This window comes from Pan troglodytes, chromosome Y, assembly GCF_028858775.2.
Source record: "Pan troglodytes isolate AG18354 chromosome Y, NHGRI_mPanTro3-v2.0_pri, whole genome shotgun sequence".
NCBI lineage: Eukaryota > Metazoa > Chordata > Mammalia > Primates > Hominidae > Pan > Pan troglodytes.
The window spans coordinates 4835682-4843477 of NC_072422.2; the positions used below are offsets into that span (position 1 = coordinate 4835682).

At 39.8% G+C, this 7796-nt stretch overlaps 1 pseudogene; it reads left to right on the forward strand.

Moving 5' to 3' along the window:
- The first annotated feature begins 202 nt into the window (after positions 1 to 202).
- On the forward strand, positions 203 to 1573 carry LOC100614916 (actin-related protein 3B-like; annotated as a pseudogene).
- Positions 1574 to 7796: the final 6223 nt, after the last annotated feature.

Consider the following 7796-nt stretch of genomic DNA (forward strand, 5'->3'; position numbering starts at 1 on the left):
GATACATGTGCAGAACGTGCAGGTTTGTTACATAAGTATACAAGTGCCATGTGGTTTGCTGCACCCATCTACAATATATCTTAAAATGAATAAAAGTGGAAACACACAGGAGACAGGATGTATGGGGTGAGTGGGTTGCCAAGTGGATGGTGGCTGTGTGCTCCAGGGTGGCCAGTGGGGCTAAGTGTTGTGTATTCCAAGCATGGCGGGGTTCCTGCCTTCCTGTGTGGCAGATTGTGGCATCAGGTAAGAGCAACTCAGTGCCCACCCTGGCTCCTCCATTGCCTTGCTCTCAGCCCCTGACATCCAGCCCACACCTGGAGATTGAGCTGCACCCACTGCTCTGGGTCTCAGCTCTGTGATCACCTCAGTAGATATTCCAAGCTTGGCTATGCAGGCAACACTGAGCCATAGTTTACTATTCTTTCATGCATTTCTATCAGAGAGTCAGCACAGGCAGTTGACAAAGCCCAAGGGAGAATGTTGAGGGGAGTTGATGAGCTTGACTTTTTCATGCAGGATGAAGCCATTGATAAATCTATGTATGCTACAAAGTGGTCAATATGACATGGAATCACTGAAGACTGGGATATTATGGAAAGGTTCATGGAGCAAGTAGTTTTTTAATATCTTTGAGCAGAATCTGAGGACGATTATTTTTTAATGACAACTTCCACTGAATACACTAGAAAATACAGAATATTTTTTCAGAAATTATGTTTGAATTATTTAATATACCAGGATTCTACATTGCAGTTCAGGAGGTACTAGCCTTGGAAGTATCTTGGACATCTCAACAAGTGGGTGAATATATGTTAATGAGTATAGTCATTGACAAGGGAGATGAAGTCACCCTTATTCTCCCAGTTGAAGAAGGTCATATAATTGTTAACTGCATCAATCACATCCTGATTGTAGGTGATACTATGTATTTCATTAAACAACTGCTAAGGGAGAGGCAGGTAGGAATCCCTCTTGAGCAGTCACTGGAGACCACAAAGCCATTAAGGAGAAATACTGTTACATTTGCCCTGATATAATCAAGGAATTTGCTAAGTATGATGTGGATCCCTGGAAGTGGATCAAACAGTACACAGGTATCAATGTGATCAACCAGGAGAAGTTCATAATAGACGTTGGTTACAAAAGATTCCTACAACCTGAAATATTTTTTTACCCAGTTTGCCAACCCAGACTTTATGGAATCCATCTTGAATGTTGTTGATGAATGCAAAACTGTCCCATTGATGTGCGTTGTCCACTGTATAAGAATGTTGTTCTTTCAAGGGGTTTAACCATATTCAGGGATTTGAATCTCAACTACAGAGAGATTTGAAGAGTGGTACATGCCAGATTAAAATTCAGTAAGGAGCTCAGTGGCAGGAGAATCAAACCTAAGCTTACAGAGGTTCGGGTGGTAATCCATCACATGCAGCACTATGCCTTATGGTTTGGAAGCTTAATGCTAGCCTCAACTCTGGAGTTATTTCAGGTCTGTCACACCAAGAAGGACTATAAAGAATATGGCCCCAGCATCTGCCACCAGAGCCTTCTCTTTGGAGTAATGTCTTAGTGTCTGCCTTGAAAGCATCATTTAATAGTGTCATGTTGGGGAACAAGTGTCCTTCATAACCCAGAGAAGACTACCATTTCTAAATGACATTTGGTGTTGATGTCTGAGCAGCATGCTTGCATCACCTAGTGCATGAGGCACAGGGCAGAGTCATTTCAGTAAAAGCCATTTCTTTATGTGTTGACTGTTGTATGCCCACTCCTCCTTCTTTCACTCCCTTTCTTCATGCTTCCGCAGTTTCCCTCCTCCTTTTCAGTTGAACTTTTTTGTTGACAAATATCATTCTGAAAGAATTCAAATGTGACTCTGAAAATTGTGAAGATGAAAAAAAATTTCAAAAATGGCCCAAAATAGTTCTCCCCCAGGAAAGAATGCAGTGGTATAAATCATTTTCCCCCAGCCTATTTTTATAAATAAAATATTATAAACTTAAAATACAAAAAAAATAACATAGCAATATTTACAGGATACAATTACAGCAGTGTATAGAGGAAAATGTATAGCTTTAAAAACAGAAAGAAAAAATAATCTAAAATTGATAATTAAAACTTCCATCTTAAGACTCTAGAAAAAGAGGAGTAAACCAAGATGAAAGTAAGTAGGATGCATGAAATAAAAATGTCACAGTGGAAAACGATAAATACAGAACAGGATAACATTAAAAACAACCAAAGAAACCCAAAATGGCTTATTTCAGAAAGTCAAGATAAATAATATTTAGTTAAATTTACCAAGAAAAAAGAAAGAAGGCACTAATTCCCAAAATCAAGAAACAAAGAGAAATATCACCACAGACCCTACCCTTAAAAGGATGTAAAGAAAATAGCATAATAACTTTAAGGCAAAAAATTTGACAACTTAGATAAAATAGAACAATTCCTAGAAAGACACAAATTACCAAAACTGACTCAAGGCAAAAGAAAAAATAAATACCAATATCAAGTAAAGAAATTGCATCAGTAATTTCAAATCTTCCCATAGAGAAAAAAATATACTTCACTGGTGAATTCTATCAAACTATTAAGGGAGGAAATATTACCAATGTTGCAAAAACTTTATTCAGCAAATAGAGGATGAAGGAAACTTCCCAACTAACTTTATTTCATTTGATATCAACATTACCCTGATATCAAAACAAGACAAAGACATTACAAGAAAACACAGCTATATACAAATATCCCTTGTGAACCTAGACATAAAAATTCTTAACCAAATATTAGCAAATGTAATTGAGCAACATATGAAAAGGATTTTATACCACAATCAAATGAAGTTTATCTCAAGAATGTGAGGTTGACCTAACATCCAAAAATCAATGTAATAAACTGTATTAACAGCATAAAGGACAAAATCATATGATCACCTCAATAGATGCAGAAAAGCATTTGACAGAATTCAACACTCATATATTTTAAAAAATCTCATCAACTTATGAATAGAAGGGAACTTCTTCAAATGATCAAGACATCTACCAGAAGCCTATAGCCAACATACTTAATGGTAAGAATGTGCTTCCCTCTAGATTAGGAAACATGCAAAGATATCTGTGTTTACCACTTCTATTTAACAATGCACCACAGATCTTCATTTGTGCAATAGTCAAGGAAAAAAGGTATGGAAAAAAAGACAACTCCTTTTATTGTTAGCCTTTATGCAGAAAATCCTAAGGAACACAGCCACACACACACCCACATACCACACCCCCTCCCAGACTTACTAGAACTAAGAGGGGGGCTTAGTAAGTTTGTAGAGTATATGATCAATATACAAAAATCGGTTATATATATAGTAGCAACAAACAAAACAAAGATGAAATAAAGAAAACAATTCCAATCACAATAGCATCAAAAATAAATGTCTTAGTTTGTTTTATGTTGTTATAATAGAACACCTGAGACTGTATAAAGAGTTTTATTTAGCTCATCTTTCTCCAGACCGGGAAGTTAAAGAAGCATGGAACCAGTATCTGCTTAGCTTCTGGTGAGGGCTTTAGCAGTGCATCACAACATGGCAGAAGACCAAAGAGGAAGTGGGAATGTGTCAAGAGGCCAAACACAAGGTACAACCTTGTACAATGGGTTGCTTTATAACAATCCATTCTCAGGGCAACTAATCTATTCCCACAGGAACCAATCCAGTTTCATGAGAGCAAGAACTCACTCACTATATGAGGACTGCACCAAGCTGCTCAAAATGCCAGAGCCCCCATGACCCAGGCATCTCCCATTAGGTCCTACCTCTTAAAGGTTCCAACATGATTTTTGACAGAAACACGGAAACCATGGCATTCCACCCTTGGAACCCCAAACTCATGTCCCTCTTACACTACAAAATGTAATTATTCAATCTCAATGGTCCCCAAAGTCTTAATGTATTCCAGTAACAATTCAAAGGTTAAAGTCCAAAGTCTTAATGTATTCCAGTAACAATCCAAAGTCTCATATAAGACTCAAGGCAAGTTCCTTCTAGCTATGAGCCTGTAAAATAAAAAAAAGAAAAACAAGTTATTTACTTCCAAGATACAATGGTGGAATAGTCATATGGCAGACAGTTCCATTCCAAAAGGGAGAAATAGGCCAAAAGAAGAAAGAGGTGACAGACCTCAAGCAAGTTCAAAACTCAGCAGGGCAGACACTAAATCTTAAAGCTCCAGAATAATTCTCCACTCCATGTGCTACCTCCTGGGCACAGTGGGGAGTTTTTATCCCTTAAGTCTTGGGCAGCCCCACCTCCATTGCTTTGTTGGGCATAGCCACATGGCTACTCTCACTGGTTGGAGTTGGATACCTGTGGCCTTTCCAGGCTGAGGTTGCATGGTGGCAATCACTCTATAGTTCTGGAGTCCCAGTGGTGGTCCACTTCATGGATTCACTAGGCATTGCCCTGTACAGACTCTTTTGGCAGCTCCAACCCTACATTTCTGCTCAGCATTGCGCTAGAGGAGGTACACTGCAGTGGCTCTGGCCCTGCAAAAAGTCTCCACCTGAGCTCCCAGTCTTTTCAGTACATTCCTTAAAATCTAGGTGGCAGCCACCATGCCTCCACTTCTCTTGTATTCTGTGCATCTGCAAAACAAGTACAACATGGTTGTAAAAGCCATCAAGGCTTACTGCTTGCACCCTCCAGAGTGCTGTCATGAGCTGTATCTGAGGCTGCTTGATCCATGGCTGTGTGCCACCAAGGTTTATGGTTTGTATCTTGTGGAATGGCAGCCTGAGCCACACCTGAGTTTGATTGTGCCATGGCTGGGGTGGCTGCTGAGGGCTGTGCCAGAATTTGGGGAGCAGGATCTCAAAACAGCACAGGGCAGTGATGCATGGGTTCTGTCTCTTAAAACCATTCTGTCCTCCTAGGCCTCTGGAGAGGCAACCTCAAAAATTTCTGAAATGTCTTCAGGGCCTTTAAAAAATTGTCTCAATAATTGTCAACTGACTTTCTTCTCTCAGTGCTAATCTCTTTAGTATTTGTTGTTCTGCTGCACCCTTGGATTCCTCACCTGAAAATGCTCTTTCATTCTCTTCCACATGGCCAGGCTATTAATTTTCAAATTTTTGTGTTTGCTTCCCTTGTCATTTTGCATTTCACTGAATGTAGAAGGAGTAACTACATAGCTGCTCTATATTTTGCTTAGAAATTTCTTCTGCCAGGTAGAAGAAATCACTCTTAATTTCATCACTCTTAAGTTTGGCCTTCCACAAAACCTTAGGGCACAAAGCCTTAGGAACAACACAGTCAAATTTTTGCTATGGTCTAACAAGGATGACTTGGTCTCCAGTTCCTAATACCTTGTTCCTCATTTCTATTTGAGATCTCATTAGAATGGCCTTTGCTGTCCATATTTTTATCAGCATTGTGGTAATGACTACTTAACCAATCTCTAAGAAATTCTAAACTTTCTCTAATCTTTTTGTTGTCTTTTGAGCCCTCACTGAAATTATCCTTAATGCTCTGTTTATGGCAATACAGTCTTTTTCTAGTCTGCTCCTTCAAACTTTTCCAACTTCTGCCCATTACCCACTTCCAATGATGCTTCTGCATTTTTGATGATCTAAATAGCAACATCCCACTCTCAGTACCAATTTTCTGTCTTAGTCTGTTTTGTGTTCTATAACAGAATACCGGAGACTGAGTAATTTATATAGAGATATATTTGGCTTGCAGTTCTGCAGGCTGGAAGGAATGATACTGGCATCTGCTTGGGTTCTGGTGAAAGCTTTAGTGTTGTGTCACAACATGGTAGAAGAAGGTCAAAGGGGAGTAGGCGTGTACCAGGAGGCCAAGCATGAAGTGTGACCTCACCGTATAGCAACTCATTCTCATGGTAACTAATCCATTCCTGAGAGAACTAATCTCACGAGAGTGAGAACTCACTCACCAGTGTAAGAATAGTACCAAGCTGCCCACAAAGGAAGAGCTCCCAAGACACAAACACTTCCCATTAGGCCCCACCTCTTAAGCATTCCAACATGAGTTTTGGTAGAGACACTCAAACTATAGCAATAATAATTAGGAATAAATTTAACAAAATAAGTGTGAAACCTTTGTACTGAAAACTAAAAAATCACTCAGATAAATGCCTAAATAAATAGAGAGATATATCATATTAATGGATTAGATGACTCAATATTGTTAGATGTCAATTGTTCTACAAATTAACTGCAATTCCTGCCAAAAGTCTAGAAAGATTATTGGAAAAATTGACAAGCTGATTCTAAAATTATACAGAAATAGAAAAATACCTAGAATAGCCAAAACAATCTTGCTAAGTAAGAATGAAGTTAGAGTACTTAATACTGCCTTATTTTAAAATTCAGTGTAAAGCAACAGTAGTCAAGACAGTGTAGAATCCACATTAAGAGAGATAGATAGATCAATGGAACTAAGTGGAGTTCAGAATCCAACCACATAAATAGTCAATTAATTTTCATCAAGGATGGAAAGACAATTCAATAGGAAAAAGACTTTCTTTCAACAAATGATTCTATAAGAACTGGTTATTCATTTACAAAAACTAAACCTAGATCTTTAGGTCATATACGAAAATTAACTGAAATCGATCATAGACCTAATTGTATGAGCTAAAACTGTAAAATTTCTATGAAAAAAATATAGGAGAAAATATTTATGACCTTGGACTAAGAAAAGTTTTCTTAGATATAATATAAAAAACGTGTTCCACAAAAGAAAAACAGATAAATTGGACTTCACCAAAATGATGAAATCTTTGCTTTTCAAATATTTCTTAAATAAATGAAAAGAGAGGATCATTCCAAGATGGCCGAATAGGAACAGCTCCCGTCTGCAGCTCTCAGCATAATTGAGGTAGAAGACAGGTGATTTCTGTATTTCCAACTAAGGTACCAGGTTCATCGCACTGAGACGGGTCAGACAGTGGGTGCAGCCCACAGAGGGTGAGCTGAAGCAGGGCAGGGCGTCGCCTGATCTGGGAAGCAGCACAAGTGGTCGGGGGATTTCCCTTTCCTAGCCAAGGGAAGCCGTGACAGATGGTACCTGGAAAATCCGGACAGTCCAACCCTAATACTGTGCTTTTCCAATGGTCTTAGCAAACGGCACACCAGGAGATTATATCCCATGCATGGCTCGGTGGGTCCCATGCCCACACAGCCTTGCTTACTGCTAGTGCAGCAGTCCGAGATTGAACTGCAAGGTGGCAGCCTGGGCTGGGGGAGGGGCGTCCACCGTTGCTGAGGCTTGAGTAGGTAAACAAAGCAGCTGGGAAACCTGAACTGGGTGGAGCTCACTGCAGCTCAATGAGGCCTGGCAGCCTCTGTAGACTCTATCTCTGGGGGCAGGGTATAGCTGAATAAAAGGAAGCAGAAACTTCTGCAGACTTAAACATCCCTGTCCGACAGCTCTGAAGAGAGCAGTGGTTCTCCAGCATGGAGTTTGAACTCTGAGAAAGGACAGAGCTGCCAGTAGGGGTTTACTGACACCTCATACAGCCAGGTGTCCCTCTGAGATGAAGCTTCCAGAAGAAGGATCAGGCAGCAATATTTGCTGTTCTGCAGCCTCCACTGGTGACACTTAGGCAAACAGGGTCTGGAGTGGACCTCCAACAAACTCCAACAGACCTGCAGCTGAGGGTCCTTATTGTTAGAAGGAAAACTAGCAAACAGAAAGGAACAGCATCAACAAAAAGGACATCCACACCAAAACCACATCTGCAGGTCACCATCATTAAAGACCAAAGGTAGATAAAACC